Genomic DNA, 19,838 nt, shown 5'->3' on the forward strand with positions numbered 1-19,838 from the left:
GGATGTTCCCCCGCCACGATGGGCTGGCGCCTGGGCAGCTCCCCTGGGGTATCCCAGCATGCCTCGGCCCTCACAGTGAGCATGTGGGCATACAACAGGGACGAACCCGGGGAAGGACACAGGGCCTGGCTCCTGTCTTTGGCTGTGGTATGGTTTATTCCCTGGAAGTCAGCCCTGGGCTAGCGAGCTGGCTAAGGCAGGCTGGGTGCATTAGCTGGCTGACTGCTGGGTATGGTCTGGCTGTGCTTACGGAGGAGGAGAGAAAGGCTGGTGGGGCTTCCCTCAGAACTGGGGGGTGTTTTCAAAGCCCCCCAGCCCTGTTTGCACAGCTGGGGTCAGGGCTAACGTTGCAACACTGCCCCTTGCGCACAATCACACGTGCACTCATTTACTTGTGCAAATAAATTCCCCGCTGCCACGCATCCTGCCCACGCTTCCACACCACCATTGTGTGGCACATGTTCCTTTGGGCACAGCTGTGCCCTGGCACACTTACTCCTTGCTTTGCCCATGCCTACATTGCCCTTTCTGGGCTAGCCCGTGCACAGACAGGAACGCAAGCGACTGCCTACGTGCGAAGGGGGACGTGGGGGTGTCTGAACGCACAGCCGGGCCAATGGTTGCATACGTCATGGGATCTCAGGAGGAGGGTTAGAGACAGCGCAGGAGAGATGTGGGTGACCTGTGTCTGCATCAACGCACTTGTTCCCCTATGGAGCTGGTCATGCCCCACCTCAATCTGAAATCGTTTGCCAGCGTAGATCAGCTGGAGGGACTGCTCGCTGCATGTCCCTCCAGCCATTGCTGCTTACCGCTGCTCTAACCTTCCCTGATCCTGCCTCTCGCCTCTTAATTCTGCGTCTCCCGGGCTGTCGTAGGAGACAGGGAAGCGCAGGCTCTCCAGAGAACACTTGATTCTTTGTTATTACAACCGGTGGCTCAGAGGAAGGAGGACTCTGGGCCTCATGTTAATTGAGCAGCTGCCCTGGCGCCTCATAAGCGCTAGGCAATGCACCAGCGCGCCGACCAGGACGGAGGGCTCTAAAGCATCAGTCTGCACTGGCACTCATGAGAGTTCGTGAAAACGACTGCTGGTTGGTTCTTTTGCTTTGCCGGCTGGCCCCATGCCCTGGAGCTGGCCAGGGGCCGTGTTTGCCAGCTCTCTGCTACCCCAGCAGGTGCTTTTGGTACCCCTGTGACTCCAGGCGCTGGGCCTGGAGCGAGGAAAGTGACCCTGGGAATGCTGCAGCTCTGCATTGGTTCCATTTATTTCCTGCTGGGTGCCGGGGAGAGACCGGACTTTGTTCAGAGCCTTCAGCACACGAGCAGGGCACAAGCGACGGGTCAGTTTGGCCTCAGCCTGAGCTGAGCAAAGTCCCCAGGGCAGCAGGCCGAGTCGGTTGGGGTTGGGGGATTGTTTTGCATCACAGACCCGTGTCTGCGGATCGCCTGGTGCAGAAGGGGAGCCCAGGGGCCAGTTCCTCAGCTGGCACTCAGTCCTGAACAAGGCGCTTTTGAGATCCCCTTGCTCACTCCCTGCCAGCCTGGCTGTGGGGACTGCCGAGCCCACACGCAAACTCGTGGTGGGGGAAGAAGGGAAGGGTGGCTTGGGAAGCCCTGCGACTATTTCGACTGGAATAACCCCCAACGACAAAGGGAATGCGGTCAGCCCAGGAGACTCCCAAGTCGGCTCTACCACTGATTGGCTGTGTGACCCTAAGCAAATCCCTTTGCACCTCAGTTTCCCCATCTGCAGAATAGGGATAAACACACGACTGGCCTTGCAAGGTGAGGCTGGTGTCTGCGGAGCAGTTCAATGAAGCAAGAGGCTGCATAGGGCTGAGCTTAGGGCTCTATTATCCCCAAAGCCAGCCTTGTGTATTATACCCATTTTTCAGCTAGAAAGGCGTGTGATCTCCTTGCCCTACCACCTGGTGCCACAGGCAAAGGAATTACCCAGAGCCCCCGCCTCAGGGCCATTTGACTTCCTGCCTCCCTGGTGCAGCTGCAAGGCACCACACACCTTGGTGTGGGACATGAGGGGGAGTACCATGGTGGTGGCAAAGATACGCTCAACTATTGGACAAGAGAGACCACGCAGGAGGCTTGCTGCTGGGAAGCTGCCTAGAGCAACAGGAGCAGTGTGCAGCGCTGTGGGAGCTGGCCGGGGACCTGCAACGGGGGTCCAGACTGCGCCACCTGGGGAACAAGGGCCGCTGTTTGCCAAGCAACTGGGGCGTCGGACTCCGGCTGCATGGAGAAGGGAAGGGCATGCCACCTGCAGAAACCACAGCTCTCAGCCTGCTGGGCTGCAGGCCCATGAGAGCTCACTGTCTGCATGACAGGTCTCGCTAGGCTGCACTGTTGGTGGCAAAGTGCTCTGAGGTCTTGGGAAGGAGGGAGCAGTAGAAGGGAAAATTGTTGCTATGATTACCGGGCCTATGGGTGGCCTATTAGTGATCTGTGGGGAAGGTTTGTTGCTCAGAGAACCTGTTCTCTATCTTCTGCTCTGAATCGCAGAGTCCATTTAAAAGAAGAGTTTATAGTCTTTATAGTAACCAAGAAACCTTCACAGGGTCACTCAGTGCCAGGCTCTCCGCTTGAGTCTGCAGGCAGCTTGACAGAGCTGCTGAGAGGGGTTTGTTGTGTTAACTCCGGATCCTACTGATGAGCAATTAGATTTCAGTATGGTGAATTTTTCATAGCTGAGCAAAGCTGCCAAGAAAGGAAAGGGAAGACCCTGTTGCCGAAAGCTAACGTGCATGCCATTTTCTTGGGCGTGGGGTCACAACCGGGGGAAGGTTGTGAGCCTTGTCTCCCTCCAGAGACAATATTTGAGATCTTTCTCTTGAATCTCACCCATCAGCTGGCTGGTGACCTACGTTGTCTGGTGCTCAGACAGGGCCCAATCTTGGGACCCTAATTTAGATGAGTGGTCCCAGTAACTTCAACAGCAGTGAGCAGTCAGTAAAATCGACTCAGCTGCAAGGGCTGAAGGATCAGCCAAGCTTTTGGAGGCCGGGTTTTCGGACATATTGATTGAGTACTGCCCTTCAGTAAATTAGCACAAATCATCCATATGCCCAGCATTGGTGCTGTCCTGCACAATGGACATCAGGCTTGTGCAACGGACACCCGTTCCGCTCCCTGATGCAGACTCTGTGGCCATCTGCTCGTTTCCAAAAGAGTCCTGTTATCCAGGCTAATCTGTTGGCACCCCCCCTCTTCCGGGTGCCAACAGATCTTACAGAGATCTCACTGTAAGGCTAGTTTAATCCATCACATCATGGAACAAAGCTGTGAAGAACCACCAGCTGCTATGGCTTGGTGTGGAAGCCCCCTAGTGGATAAGTGTGGAATAAACTGCTGGTGGGGGAAGTTTCTTCCTGATGGTTAGTGCTGGCAAATGCCCTGAAGCATGAGGGTTTGTATCCCACCTAATGTAATTACAGATGTTCTTGTTCTGTTTACAGTTCACTTCTGGAACCTTGTTAAGCTCTTGGTCTCAACGACATCTTGTGGCAAAGAGTTCTACGAGGCTGGGTAATCTAGTGACTAGCATGCTGGGACATAGGTGAGTGCTGGGTTCAGGTGTCAGCTCTGCTGCTGGTTTTCTGGTTAACCTTGAGCAAGCCATCGTGTCTCAGTTTCCGTATCTGTAAAAAGAGGGTAATGATACTGGCCTCCTTCATAAAGTGCGCTGAGATCTTCTGATGAATGAGCCAGAGGGGTCCCATCCTGAGAATAGCTAACAGGGACACATTGTTTCCTTTTATTAATGTTAAGTCTCCGGCCTTGCACGGCCCTGCAGCATCATTGCTTGTGAACCCTGGGACCTGCTTGCGGATCAGCTTCCAAACCAGACTGTGTGCAGACAAAGGGTAGCGGGTCAGGGCACCAGACAGAGCAAAGGGACCAAACTGTGGTGCTTGGTGTGAGACATGGGAGTGTCACCCTTTGGTTTATGTAGCATTTGTACCTTTAGCTTTTCTAATGGGGGTTGTGCGGGTGTGCCAGAGTGGGGCAACACAGGCTATGGGACAGGTAACGTTCAGTGCGCTCGGCTTGGTGCAGTGGTAGCCAAAAGTAGTTAAAATCTACTGGTCATTCAGTGGCTTATGTGCAGTAATGGAGAGGCTGGATGGCCCAGTGCTTAGGGCAACACTCTGCAACTGAGGACCTCTGGTTTAGTTCAGTTTGCTTCTGTGTCACAGACATCCTGTAGGTCCTTGGGCACACCACTTGTTCACTTGGTGCCTCAGTTTCCCCATCTACGATATAGGCATAACAGCACCAGTCTACCTCACAGGGAGGGTAACTAAGTCAGCTGGGAGATGCTCAGGTAGTTAAGGACTGGGGGACAGCTGCCTCCACAAGGTAGATAGTCCAGTGGCTGTTTCCAAGTGCCACCTCACAGCTGGGACAACTTGTCTCTCTTTTGTGGGCTCAGAAGAGAGGCCAGGGTTGCATGGGCCACAGAATCAGGGCCCAGGCCGGGGGTGCCTGTGTATGGATTCCATCCCTAAGTGCAAGAGATGAGTGTGCCTTGGAGGTCCTTAGTACATGGGAGGGCCTCCTGGGATGCTGGCAGACCCCTGAGCAGAAGCAGGAGCTTGGCAAGAGAACGGAGGGGCGTGGGTCTTTCCCTGCATGGGCACAAGCCCTGTGTCTGTACAGCGTGCCTGGGGGGGATGGCTGACAGCTGGGGGAGGGCTGGGGAAGGATAACGCCTCTCGCTGCTGACCGGCGTTCTAAATTTAAACCCGTCTGTGCCCAGGCGTTTGAGGGCTGGGAGTGGCCTAGCTTCAGTGGTGCCAGACACACCCTCAGCCCAGCTTGACACAGTTACAGCCCTGGCCGATGAAGCGTCTGTTTCATCAGCAGGAAATAACGCCGCGGGGCAGGCTGCATCTGGGCTCCCAGACAGGCCCATCCCGTGTGAGCGCCCCACTGCAACGCGGGCACCAGCGCAGCGCGGCACACCCAGCTGCCTGCACCCCAACACCCCTGCACGGGCCAGCCTCCTCCCCAAAGTCAGCCAGCTGTGCACCCCGCCACCCGCCACTTCCATCCAGCCGAAGACGTGCCCCTGGCCACAGACCAAAAGGCACGTCCAGACTCGGCGCACCGGCTTCTCCAACTGCTCTGCATACTCACACACAGCCGCCCTGTCAACACACTCCCAGACAGCCACGCCCCGTCACCACACACACACACACACACACACAGAGCCGCCCTGTCAACACACTCCCAGACAGCCACGCCCCATCACCACACACACACACACACACACACACACTCACACACAGCCGCCCTGTCAACACACTCCCAGACAGCCACGCCCCGTCACCACACACACACACACACACACACAGAGCCGCCCTGTCAACACACTCCCAGACAGCCACGCCCCATCACCACACACACACACACACACACACACTCACACACAGCCGCCCTGTCAACACACTCCCAGACAGCCACGCCCCGTCACCACACACACACACACACACACACACACACACAGCCGCCCTGTCAACACACTCCCAGACAGCCACGCCCCGTCACCACACACACACACACACACACACACACACACAGCCGCCCTGTCAACACACTCCCAGACAGCCACGCCCCATCACCACACACACACACACACACACACACACACAGCCACCCCTCACCCCACACACACACACAGAGCCGCCCTGTCAACACACTCCCAGACAGCCACGCCCCGTCACCACACACACACACACACACACACACACAGCTGCCCTGTCAACACACTCCCAGACAGCCACGCCCCGTCACCACACACACACACACACACACACACACAGAGCCGCCCTGTCAACACACTCCCAGACAGCCACGCCCCGTCACCACACACACACACACACACACACACACACACACACACACAGCCGCCCTGTCAACACACTCCCAGACAGCCACGCCCCGTCACCACACACAAACACACACACACACACACACACACAGCCACCCCTCACCCCACACACACACACAGAGCCGCCCTGTCAACACACTCCCAGACAGCCACGCCCCGTCACCACACACACACACACACACACACACACACACACACAGCTGCCCTGTCAACACACTCCCAGACAGCCAAGCCCCGTCAACACACACACACACACACACACACACACACACAGAGCCGCCCTGTCAACACACTCCCAGACAGCCACGCCCCGTCACCACACACACACACACACACACACACACACACAGAGCCGCCCTGTCAACACACTCCCAGACAGCCACGCCCCGTCACCACACACACACACACACACACACACACACACACAGCTGCCCTGTCAACACACTCCCAGACAGCCACGCCCCGTCACCACACACACACACACACACACACACACACACACACACACACAGAGCCGCCCTGTCAACACACTCCCAGACAGCCACGCCCCGTCACCACACACACACACACACACACACACACAGCTGCCCTGTCAACACACTCCCAGACAGCCACGCCCCGTCACCACACACACACACACACACACACACACAGAGAGCTGCCCTGTCAACACACTCCCAGACAGCCATGCCCCGTCACCACACACACACACACACACACACACACACAGCCGCCCTGTCAACACACTCCCAGACAGCCACGCCCCGTCACCACACACACACACACACACACACACACACACAGCTGCCCTGTCAACACACTCCCAGACAGCCACGCCCCGTCACCACCCACCCACCCACACACACACACACACACACACACACACACAGAGCCGCCCTGTCAACACACTCCCAGACAGCCACGCCCCGTCACCACACACACACACACACACACAGCTGCCCTGTCAACACACTCCCAGACAGCCACGCCCCGTCACCACACACACACACACACACACACACAGCCACCCCTCACCCCACACACACACACAGAGCCGCCCTGTCAACACACTCCCAGACAGCCACGCCCTGTCACCACACACACACACACACACTCTCACACACACACACACACACAGCCGCCCTGTCAACACACTCCCAGCCATGCCCCATCACCCCCCCCACACACACAGAGCCGCCCCTCACCACACACACACACACACACACACACACACACAGCCGCCCTGTCAACACACTCCCAGACAGCCACGCCCTGTCACCCCCCCACACACACAGAGCCACCCCTCACCACACACACACACACACACAGCCGCCCTGTCAACACACTCCCAGACAGCCACACCCCATCACCACACACACACACATCCACCCTGTCAACACACTCCCAGACAGCCATGCCCCATCACCACACACACACACACAGAGCCACTCCTCACCACACACACACACACACACAGCCGCCCTGTCAACACACTCCCAAACAGCCACGCCCCCGTCACCACACACACACACACACACACACACACACACAGAGAGCTGCCCTGTCAACACACTCCCAGACAGCCACGCCCCATCACCACACACACACACACACACACACACAGAGCCACCCCTCACCCCACACACACACACAGAGCCGCCCTGTCAACACACTCCCAGACAGCCACGCCCTGTCACCACACACACACACACACACTCACACACACACACACACACAGCCGCCCTGTCAACACACTCCCAGCCATGCCCCATCACCCCCCACACACACACAGAGCCGCCCCTCACCACACACACACACACACACACACACACACACAGCCGCCCTGTCAACACACTCCCAGACAGCCACGCCCTGTCACCCCCCCCACACACACAGAGCCACCTCTCACCACACACACACACACACAGCCGCCCTGTCAACACACTCCCAGACAGCCACACCCCATCACCACACACACACACATCCGCCCTGTCAACACACTCCCAGACAGCCATGCCCCATCACCACACACACACACACAGAGCCACCCCTCACCACACACACACACACACACAGCTGCCCTGTCAACACACTCCCAAACAGCCACGCCCCGTCACCACACACACACACACACACACACAGAGCTGCCCTGTCAACACACTCCCAGACAGCCACGCCCTGTCACCACACACACACACACACGCAGCTGCCCTGTCAACACACTCCCAGACAGCCACGCCCTGTCACCACACACACACACGCACACACACAGAGAGACAGCCGCCCCTCACCACACACACACACAGCCGCCCTGTCAACACACTCCCAGACAGCTATGCCCTGTCACCACACACACACACATGCAGCTGCCCTGTCAACACACTCCCAGACAGCCACGCCCTGTCACCACACACACACACACACACACACACACAGAGCCGCCCCTCACCACACACACACACAGAGCCACCCTGTCAACACACTCCCAGACAGCCACGCCCTGTCACCACACACACACACACGCACGCAGCTGCCCTGTCAACACACTCCCAGACAGCCATGCCCTGTCACCACACACACACACACACAAACAGAGACAGCCGCCCCTCACCACACACACACACAGCCGCCCTGTCAACACACTCCCAGACAGCCACGCCCCGTCACCACACACACACACACACAGCTGCCCTGTCAACACACTCCCAGACAGCCACGCCCTGTCACCACACACACACACACACACACACACAGCTGCCCCTCACCACACACACACACACAGCCACCCTGTCAACACTCCCAGACAGCCACGCCCTGTCACCACACACAAACACACACACACACACACACACACACACGCAGCTGCCCTGTCAACACACTCCCAGACAGCCACGCCCTGTCACCACACACATACACACACACACACACAGAGCCGCCCCTCACCACACACACACACACACAGACAGCCGCCCCCACCACACACACACAGCCACCCCTCACCACACACACACACACACACACACACACACACACAGAGCCGCCCTGTCAACACACTCCCAGACAGCCACGCCCCATCACCACATACACACACACACACACACACAGAGCCGCCCTGTCAACACACTCCCAGACAGCCACGCCCCGTCACCACACACACACACACACAGCCGCCCCTCACCACACACACACAGCTGCCCTGTCAACACACTCCCAGACAGCCACGCCCTGTCACCACACACACACACAGAGCTGCCCTTCACCACACACACACACACAGCCACCCTGTCAACACTCCCAGACAGCCACGCCCTGTCACCACACACACACACACACACACACGCAGCTGCCCTGTCAAAACACTCCCAGACAGCCATGCCCTGTCACCCCCCCCCCACACACACACAGAGCCGCCCCTCACCACACACACACACACACAGCCGCCCTATCAACACACTCCCAGACAGCCACGCCCTGTCACCACACACACACACACACACACACACACACACAGCCGCCCCTCACCACACACACACAGCCACCCCTCACCACACACACACACACACACACACACACACACAGAGCTGCCCTGTCAACACACTCCCAGACAGCCACGCCCCATCACCACACACACACACAGAGCTGCCCTGTCAACACACTCCCAGACAGCCACGTCCCGTCACCACACACAACCGCCCCTCCTCACACACACACCACACAGCCACACCTCATCACACACACACACAGCCACCCCTCTAAACACACACACGGCCACCCTCTCCACACACACACCACACAGCCACCCCTCACCACACACACAAACACCCCTCACCACACACACACACACACACACACACACAGACACCCTGTCAACACACTCACAGACAGCCACGCCCCGTCACCACACACACTGCCGCCCCTCCACACACCACACAGCCACCCCTCACCACACACACAACCACCCCCTCCACACATACACACTACACAGCCACCCCTCACCACATACACAGCCACCCCTCTACACACACACACAGCCACCCCCTCCTCACACACACACCACACAGCCACTCCTCAACACACACACACACACACACACAGCCGCCCCGTCACCACACAGACAGCCATGCCCTGTCACCACACACACCGCCACCCCTCCACACACACACCACACAGCCACTCCTCCACACACACACACACACACACACCACACAGCCACCCCTCACCACACACACATACAAGGTAACCACACCCTCAACACACTCACACACAGCCACCCCCGCAACACACACACAGACAACCTCTCCCTCAATACACTCACACACAGATAACCACTCCCCAACACACTGACACACTTACCCGCATTCTCCCCCACCTCTCTGCCATTTGGCTAGAGCACAAACAAAGACAGCAATGAAAAGCCAGTTTCAAATCTTAACAGAATCAGGGCTCAAGGTCCCGGCTCAGACCAGGGCCCTCCCAGAATGCAGACAAGCTTACAGGGCAAACGAAATATTACCCACACTTGACGGCTGGGAACTGTGGCAGAGAGAGGCTAGGTGACTGACCCATGGCCTGTGGGGAGTCAGTAGCAGAGCCAGGGAACTGGACCCAGCACCCGCTCTAATCATTTGGCTGCCCTTCAGCTCAGGTGCTGAGACGATGATATCACCTGAAAGCACCGCAAAGGGTGTCCTGCCAGCAGCCCAGCCGCTGCAATCCAGACTTGGCGCACCACCCAGAGAAATCCCAGAGGGACCAGCAAGCGGAAGAGCGGGTCTGGGCTGGTGAGGGGGAGGGGGCTGGGGGGGTGACGTCTCTGGGCTCGAGGGCGCTGAGTCCGGTTAGTGTCTGACATTCCCACTACCTGGAGAACAAGGGTCAGTATACACTGAAGTGCCTTGCAACTGCCAGAATTGCCTGGGAGCTGTGCCAAATGACTGGCGTGCCTTAATTCTTGACCCCGGCGTCATCTGCCCTCAGACAGAGCACATCCTAACATAGTCAAATGCGAGAGGCCTGGCTTGCCCACCCCCAGAGGGGACGTTTGCAATTACCTTATTTTAGGGAGTAGCGGCGGCTGCATGGGTTTTTCCTTGCCCTTTAACCAGGCTGGATGGCAGCTGGATTTTCCCAGCGCCCTCCTTCCTCCCCAGCAGCTCCCAGGGAGAGCGGGAGAAGCGGGGTGGGAAGACGAGGCCCAATATGCCGCATGCTCCAGTTCAATCCCAGCAGCTGCCAGCTGAAGGCTCACAGCCCCCTGGACAAATTCCATCTCCCAGGGAGACCACTTCTCTCCTTCACCATCCCTCACAGCGCTCAACGGGGAAGGAAGAAATCTCCCCCCCTTAGTGCTGATGGTTTGGCCGGTTTCCTACGCTGCCCTCCTACTTGCTTTGCCTTGGCCAAACCATTTCACTGGTTGGGGGGGGGGAGTCATGCGTGTGGACGCTAGCTGCAGAGTGACTATATGAACACGCGTCTTTACCAGGGTTCCTGCTCATTTTTTTTCCAAGCCATAGGAGGAATAAATTTTGGTCTGTGCACCAAGGAGTGTGTTGATGTGCACCACCCACAGAACACATGCTGCTGGCTGTGGACGCTCTGCTAACCAGCAGGGTGGCCCCCATATCTCTCCTGGGTGGCAGCTGCTTACAGGGAACACTGGTGTTGGGTACAGTGACATTGAAATCTCCCCCTCGCCCCACAACAATACATGATGTGTTGTTCTGCTGCTTCCCCTCAGAGGCTCTCAGTGCACGTCACAAGGGAGGGCTGTGCTCAGTGCCCCCATTTTACAGATAGGGAAACTGAGGCATAAGGAGCCTCATGCACTTGCCCAAGGCCACCAAAGGAGGGTGGGCAAAGACAGCTGAGAACGGAAGCACTAACACATCTGTACTCCACCTGAGCCCCCAGACTTACAGAGAGCACAGCAGGACAGACGAGAGGACCTGGTAGGTTCTCTCCAGCCTTTGCTGCCTATGTCGGATGCAGGCATTTGGAGCCAGTCAGGACTGGGTCTGGCCAGGCATGCGTGCTTCGCCTGTGTGCTATGCCTTTAAGAGGGACACACCCTTGTGATGAAGAGCCCTGCTCCCAGCTCCTGCTCCAGAAGAGGTATTTTTATCCTGAATGTTCTTGGCCTTTCCCTCTGCAGATGGCCGTGGTGCTGGGAACAGAGCCACGCAGCTCAGCCAGACGGAGAGCAGGCTCTCTCCGTGGGGCTGGGCCAGCGTCGCTTTCAAGCCAGACGAGGTGAAGGTGGGGACCTTTCACAAGCCGAGGAAGCTGGGAGCTGCGCTGCCCTGTCTTTGCCAGGCTGCAGTGGGCTCACACCCAGCTGAGGGCGCAGGTTGCAGGGAGACCTGCAGCAGGGGGTGGTGGGGAAGAGGGGTAGAAGGAGAGACACTGAGCAAAGCGGAGCGAGATGGACTGAGGCAGGGGAGATCACCAAACAGCCCCGTAAGTCCCTGGCCGCATCACCTACACCAGCCCCGGGCATAGTCTTCCGCCTCGCTGGAGGACAACAGCCAACTCCAGCTCTCGGCAGGTGCAGTTCACCCTCTGGTTCAGGTGGGAGCGGAGCCTGCTGAGCTGAAATGCTGGTGGCCCAGGGGAAGGGGTGCAACAGCAGCTGGGACGCTGAGTCCCAAAAGGATGGGGGGGGGGGAATGTTTCCCCTGAGGAGCTGCCCCAGCCACAGAGCTATGACAGATGCAGGTGGGCACCTTGCTGTGGCACTGGGGGCAGTGTTCTCTCTAATTTTTTTCCATCCATGCACAGAATAAATTTTGTTCTGTGCACCAAGGCCTGTGCAGATGCACACCACCCACAGAAACAGACGCTCCTGGCTGCGGGCGCTCTGCCAGTCAGCTGGGCCACACCTGAATCTCTCCTGGGTGGCCGCCCAAGTAGTCAGCTCACAGGGAACACTGACTGGGGGTATCATTCAGGCCTCAGATCCTGGAGTCCTGTGATCTGAAGAGAAACTCAGCATTCATTTATGTCTCTAGCCCTCGCAGGCGACAAGCTGGAAAAAGTGACCCAGAAATTCCCAAGCAGCAGGAGACAAATAAACAGAAACCAGGGCTGAATAGACTTGAAAGCCTGACGCCTAGGGGCCTGGCTCCAGGTTCCTGAGCTCTTTAGCCATACAGTGGGAGGAGGCGGGAAGGAGGAACACAGGGACCTGGAGTGAGTCAGCCCCAGAGGAAAGGTGAGTAATTCGTGTTTAGTTTCTAAAGTTACGGTTACCACAGCACCCTTGGAACCGCCCTGCAGCCCCTGGGACCATGGGTGTCCCTGGGGGATCCCAAACAGCCCTGCAGCTAAGTTCACAACAGCTAAAAATAAACCTGGCCATTGTCGTGGGTAACAAAGCCACTGAGCTCACGCTGGCTTATTTTTAGTGTGATCTCATCTGAGATCTGCCACACTGCCCCCTGGGGAAATCCTTTCTTCCCCACCTGCCTTCTGCCCTCCGCAAAGCAGCTCTGCAGGCAGGGACTTGGTAGGAGCCCCCCTCCAGGGCCAGTTGCCTGTCTTGCTGCTGGGATTTGAAGTGACTCACAATTCTGTGGACCCCTCGGCGCATCGGGGACGGCTCTTTCTCAAGCTTGGCCCGGGGGAAAGGCTTGAGCAGGGTGGAAATCTGACTCTGACTCATGGTTTAGCAAAGGCTGCCTGGGCTCAGGCTCTCCGTGTGTGATTTGAACAAGGGCCTGGGAACCAGGACTCCTGGGGTCTGTTGCCTGCTGTTCCCTGACTCACTGTGTGACTCTGGGCAAGCCCCAGCGCCACTCTGTGCCTCAGTTTCCCCATCTATTATGTCAGGACAAAGTTACCTCACGCACTTCCTGGGGTGGTTGTGAAAAATAAATTCAACTAAAAGGCTTTGGAATCGCTGGGGGGAAGGAGTTATTATTACCCAGCAAAGGGAATGTGCCAAGAGCCACTCGTGTCTCTAAGGCAGTTCTGTGAGTCCCCCGTTGTTGGGTTCCTGTGAGGCTGTAGCTTTCCGGGGGGCTGGGGGAGATGTATGGGACCACCATGTGGCTGTGCATTGCCAGGTGGGGGAACAGAGCCCCTTAGGCTGCACATTACTGAGGCCACATGGCTTTCTGACAGCCCCCACGTGCCAGCAAAGTCACAGGACGGGAGACCTCCCGCTGCAGCTTTAAAAGCAGATTAAGGAGAGAACTTGGCATGTGCCAGTGGCGGGGCCCAGGAGGTCTGCACAGGGCCTGACGCCAGCGCCTGCGACAGGTCAGATCCTGCTGGGGGACTGTAAGGTGGTATCATTGCAGAACGGTGCAGCCAAATCAGCAGAGGCTCAGTCCAGCCCCAACAGGGAGGTGGTCCCCTGACTGTGACGCCCAAGGAGCAGCTGCAGCAGAGTGACCTCCCCAGGGCATGGCCTGCGCTGGCTGCAGCTGCTCCCTGGACCAGGCTCTGGAGGATGGAGAGGGCGCGTTTCCAAACTGCCCTGCATTCGCTGCCTGGTTCTGTTCCTTCTGGCTGCCCTCTCCCCTGGTGCCCCACCCTGGAAATGCAGCCGCCCGCAAAGAGATTGGGGGAGGCTTTTGAAGCTCACCCCACAGCCTGGGCCCTCCTCCTGCTCTCGCTTCCTCCTTCTACTGCCTCCAGAGGCCTCTCTCATCCTATGGCCTACTCCTGTGACCAGCAGAGAACTCCCAAACGCAAGGGTGGAGGCCAGCGCAGACAGACGGGGAGAAGTACTGACTTGGTGATACCTTTGGCCTCTGTTGGAGCTTCATGGGCAGAGCTGACGCATCGGCTGCTAGGACAAGGCAAGATGCTGCCTGAGCAGCCCCAGCCACAGGCCATTCTAGGATTGTCAGGGCAGCTCTCTGGGGACCTGCAGAGCACAAGGCCTCTCGGCCAATTCCGGCTGTGGGAGGGCCAGGGGACTCAAGAGTGGGGCACCTAGAGCTCTCAGTGGGGAACGGGATTTGGAGCTGCTCACCCTAGCTCTCTGGTTTGCATCCAGCCCCGGCCAGCAAAGAGCAGCCATTGCTCACCCTGCACTGGAGAAGGTCTGGATAAGGTTCAGTGCAGCCAGTGGCCAGGTATCCACCACAGCAGCGAGGCGGTAGACAGACCTTCCGGCTGATGGTCCCCTCTGCTCCCGTTCTCAGGCTCCAAAGTTGTCGGCACGTCACCTGACCTGGGCCAAAAATGGAAGAGGAGGATTTTGTGGGTGGGGAGAAAGGGAAAGGGGATTTTCTCTGGCCTCCCCTCTTCCCCCCCATGCTGGTTTGACCCTTTGACATGGGGCACCTTCTGGTTCAAGCCAGTGGTCCAGAGGCAGCTGGAGGAACCATACACGCCAGACTTGAGGCAGGAATGAGGTCATCTTGGGAGTTCTCTGTGGGCTGCTCAGGATAATATTGACTTGAGGACATTTGGATGCCCCCAAATCCAGGCCCTTCTGCCAGCCCTGCCCGCATGGCTAGGAGCTGCCTGGCACCAGCCAGCCGGGAGAGCTGATGAGCTGCGGCGGAATGGGAAGATTTGCAAGGCAGTGACCAACACCGCCGTCCTCGAGCAAGCTGGAATCCCAACCATGCACACCCTCCTCAGGCAGCGTTGGCTCCGCTGGCTTGGCCACGTCCACAGGATGAATGATGGAAGAATTCCAAAAGACATCCTGTGTGGTGAGCTAGCCTCTGGCAAAAGACCTCCCGGACGCCCCCAGCTGCGCTACAAAGATGTCTGCAAGAGAGACCTCAGAGAGGTAGACATCGAGCTGGACAACTGGGAAGAACTAGCAGACAACCGCAGCAGATGGAGGCAGGGGTTACACAAGGGCCTTCAGAAGGGCGAGATGAGGATCAGACAGCTAGCAGAGGAGAAGCGAGCACACAGAAAGCACAATAAGGACTTGCCAGACACCCACCACATCTGCAAGAGATGCAGCAAGGACTGTCACTCTCGTGTGGGTCTTCATAGTCACAGTAGACGCTGTAAATGAAGACCTCAATTGAAACTATAAAGGGCGCGATCCATAGTCTATGCAGACTGAAGGATGCCTACTACTAGTTTATCGAGAGATGGCTTGAGTCACCCCAAGCAAGACGCTGGGAAATTCCCTGGCCCAACCCAAATCCCCCCTGAGCGGAGCCAAGAGCTGCTTCTCTGGCCAGTTCGATTGATGAAGTCAGACAGGTTTGACATCTGCTTTGTTCCAGGCCTGAGAGTGAGCTGAGGGCCCCAGCACAGGCCTGGCTGTTGGACCCCAGGCACTTTTGAAAGGCTTGCAGGGCAGATGATGTGTGCAGGTGTCATTCACCCGGCCTCCTGTCAATGAGTCATCCGGGGAGGAATGTCAAGGCCATCAGTGTTTGAATGAAATCCGGGAATGGCGAGCGCAGCTAATGGGAGGCCTCTAACTCACCTGGCCACAAGGGCCAATGAGGCTTTGATCGTGCCACCATGGGACACACAGAAGGGAATACCATGGCCAGCCACTGTTCCCAAGTGCATGGGCTGGTACTAGCTTTTTCCCCGCTGGGTGTAGGAAGGAAGGGCTGAAACTGATCGCTCCTACGTGATGGTTTTCCAAAGGATTCACAGAATCCGAGGGCTTTAAGGGACCTCAGGAGGTCATCGAGTCCAGCCCCCTGCTTCAAGCAGGATCAACCCCAACTAAGTTATCCCAGCCAGGACCTTGTCAAGCTGGGACTTAAAAACCTCCAGCGATGGAGAGTTCACCACCTCTCTAGGCAACGCATTCCAGTGCCTCACCAACCGCTTGGGGAAATAGTTTTACCTAATATTCAACCTACACCTCTCCCTCTGTAACTTCAGACCATTGCTCCTTGTTCTGCCATCTGACACCACTGAGAACAGTTTCTCTCCATCCCTTTTAGAGCCTCCCTTCAGGAAGCTGAAGGCTGCTATTAAATCACCCCTCAGTCTTCTCTTCTGCAAACTAAATAAACCCAAATCCCTCAGCCGCTCTTCATAGGGCATGTGCTCCAGCCCCTTAACCATTTTTGTTGCCCTCTGCTGAACCTGCTCCAGCACATCCACATCCTTTCTATGCTGGGGGTCCCAAAACTGGATGCAATACTCCAGATGTGGCCTCACCAGTGCTGAACAGAGGGGAACAGCAACCTTTCTCGATCTGCTCGAAACTCTCCTCCTGATGCGCCCTAATATGCTATTGGCCGTCTTGGCTACAAGGGCACACTGTTTATTCATATCCAGGAAAGCCTGACTCAGCTTGGCTTGGAGAGGGTGTCTCAAAGACTGTTTTCAACCCTCCCCACCCCACCTTCCAAGAAGCTGTGGGACAGGGAATTGCATGTGGGACTCCCAGGCCCAGGGATCCAGATAGCGGTTCTGGCTCTGGCTTGCACCATGGTCTTACGAACTGCCATGCAGCAGACCCAGCCGGTGCTGTTGGCTGGAGTGAAACCCACAGGGTCATTGTCACAACTGCTCTAACGGCTAATTTTTTTCATCCATGTGCAGCATAAATTTTGTTCGGTGCACCAAAGCATGTACAGATGTGCACCACCCAGGCAAACATGCTGCTGGCTGTGGGCAGCCGTAGGTGCTGTGCTAATCAGCAGCTTCCACGGCTGAATACCTCAATGAGTGCTGGAGGCTGTTGGCTTCTTTAGTGACTTATTTCTTAAGGTGCCCAGGTACTTGTCTGTGTTGCTCACTAGTGGGCCCTCTAATTTTTTTCCATTCATGGGTTGGAATAAATTTTGTTATATGCACCTATGCTTGTGTGAATGTGCACCACCAACAGAAACACATGCTGCCAGCTGTGCTCATCAGTGGGTCAGCACCTGGATCAAAACATGCCCCAAAGAAAGCATGTTTTTAAGTCTCACAGCACCAGGGGAGGTCAGTCAGGGCACTTGTCCCCTTTAAGGTCACCCAGCAGGTTTCTAGGGGGCATGTCTCCGTTACAGAGTTATTCTGGAATAGTTTATTCTGGCATTATTATTCCAGAATAAATTATTCCACAATAAGGCATCCACACTACAGGCAAGCCCCCACACAAGCAAAAGTTACTCCAAAACAGCGTGTCCACACGCAACAGAGCCTATTTCGGATTAGAGCCCGTGGAAGTAGCATTTTCAGAGGCTCTTATCCAAAATACTATGTCTACACAGCAGTTTTGTTTCCAAATAAACTATTTTGGAGGAGCTGATTTCGAAATAGCCCATTCCCAGTCTTCACTGCCCCTGTTCCGAAATGTCTATAGCCCAATAGGCGCTATTCCTTTTGGAATGAGGTTCACCAATTTCGAAATAAGTTGTCTGCCATTTTGAAATTATTTCATAATAGCAGTTGCGTTGTGTAGACCCTCGCAAAGTTCCTTCATGAGAGCGGCCGTTATTCTGAAATAACTTTGCTGCGTCGCCACACCCTGGAACGCAGAGGATAAATGCGCAATGCCACGCTGGTGCCTTGTCCTCTGAGCTCTCCTTCCATAGCCAACGGCATGGACATGTTTCAGCCTGTGCACCTCACCCCAGGGCTGCTCTGCCTCTCATCCCAGCTAGGATGCGAAGCTTTTTGGTTCACACAGCTCCACCCCCCCAACCCTCTATTCTGCCCACTCCGTCTTGAGGTGTAGATTTGGCCTCAGGCTCCTGCTGGGTCCAGCCATCTCTGCCACACTCCCAATGGCCAGCGCGGTGCGGCGAGAGCTGTCGCGGCTTTGGCTTTGGCTTTGTACGACGTGGTGCACAGAACAGAGTGTGTCAGAGTCCGGGGCCAGCTGAACAGGCCGTGGCTGGGGTAGCCTGTTGCCTGCTCAATTTAGCCCTGGGGAAGGATGATGGGTATGCAGTACGTGCACATAGTTGTGGTGGGCTGTGTTAAAGGGCATGGCAGGGAACAGGTCATCCCTGGGGCAAAGCAATGCCTGCCTCCCATCCCGGAGGGGGACAAGCATGTGTGGGCTGGGGCGAGAGGGGGCCACTGGCTTTGAGGGAGACGCAGCTGAGCTGGGCAGGGTCTGGAGAGCTCACCTTGGGCTTTTGGGTGGCTCACGCACCTCCTTCTCCCACGCCCAGGAGAACGGGATCTCTTGGCCGTTTGGCTGCACTGGTGGCCCCCCAGGCTGAGAGGAGAGTAATGCAGCCACAACACTCTTCCTCCAAGGGCTGGAGCCCTGCTAATCTCTCACTGGATGGGAGTCTCAAGACAGCCACTGCAAGGGGCGCTCTTCTGGTGCAAGCTTCCTGTGAAAGGCGGACATATAAATAGTGGTAGCTTTCTAACATGCTTTTACACTAATGCTAGGAGTCTGTCTAATAAGATGGGTGAACTGGAGTACCTCATATCAAAGGAGGAAGTTGACATAATAGGCATCTCAGAAACATGGTGGAATGAGGACAATCAGTGGGACACTATCATACCGGGATATAAATTATATCGGAAAGACAGAACAGGTCGTGCGGGTGGCGGAGTGGTACTATATGTGAAGGATAATATAGAATCAAATGAAGTAAAAATCCTAAAGGAATCAAAATGTTCCATAGAATCATTATGGATAACAATTCATTCCTCTAATATGAATATGGCATTAGGAATATATTACCGACCACCTAACCAGGACAGTGATAGTGATGCTGAAATGATGAGGGAGATTAGAGAGGCTATCAAAATAAAAAACACAGTAATAATAGGAGATTTCAATTATCCCCATATTGATTGGGTGCATGTCACCTCAGGACGGGATTCAGAGATTAAATTTCTTGATGCCTTAAATGACTGCTTCTTGGAGCAGCTAGTACAGGAACCCACAAGGGGAGAGTCGATTCTCGATCTAGTCTTGACTGGAACGCAGGATCTGGTCCAAGAGGTAACTGTTACTGGACCGCTTGGAAATAGTGACCACAATATAATAACTTTTAATATTCCTGTGTTGGGAAGAACA

The 19,838-nt window shown here is 56.2% G+C and overlaps 1 long non-coding RNA gene across 3 annotated transcripts in view; it reads right to left on the minus strand.

Moving 5' to 3' along the window:
• The window catches only part of LOC142018501 (uncharacterized), a 60,096-nt gene extending 42,460 nt beyond the window's left edge, over positions 1-17,636 (minus strand). Inside the window, exons 1-3 of one of the 3 annotated variants that reach the window (XR_012646838.1) lie at positions 15,209-17,636; positions 14,950-15,095; positions 848-3,656 (exon numbers count right to left, since the gene is read on the minus strand). This is a non-coding gene — a long non-coding RNA (uncharacterized LOC142018501). Of the gene's footprint in view, positions 1-847; positions 3,657-12,121; positions 12,274-14,949; positions 15,096-15,208 lie in introns of those variants that run through there. The other 2 variants (XR_012646837.1, XR_012646839.1) reach the window with 2 other exon arrangements.
• Between the last annotated feature and the right edge of the window lie 2,202 nt (positions 17,637-19,838).

Source organism: Carettochelys insculpta, chromosome 10 (genome assembly GCF_033958435.1).
Source record: "Carettochelys insculpta isolate YL-2023 chromosome 10, ASM3395843v1, whole genome shotgun sequence".
In the NCBI taxonomy this organism is placed as follows: domain Eukaryota; kingdom Metazoa; phylum Chordata; order Testudines; family Carettochelyidae; genus Carettochelys; species Carettochelys insculpta.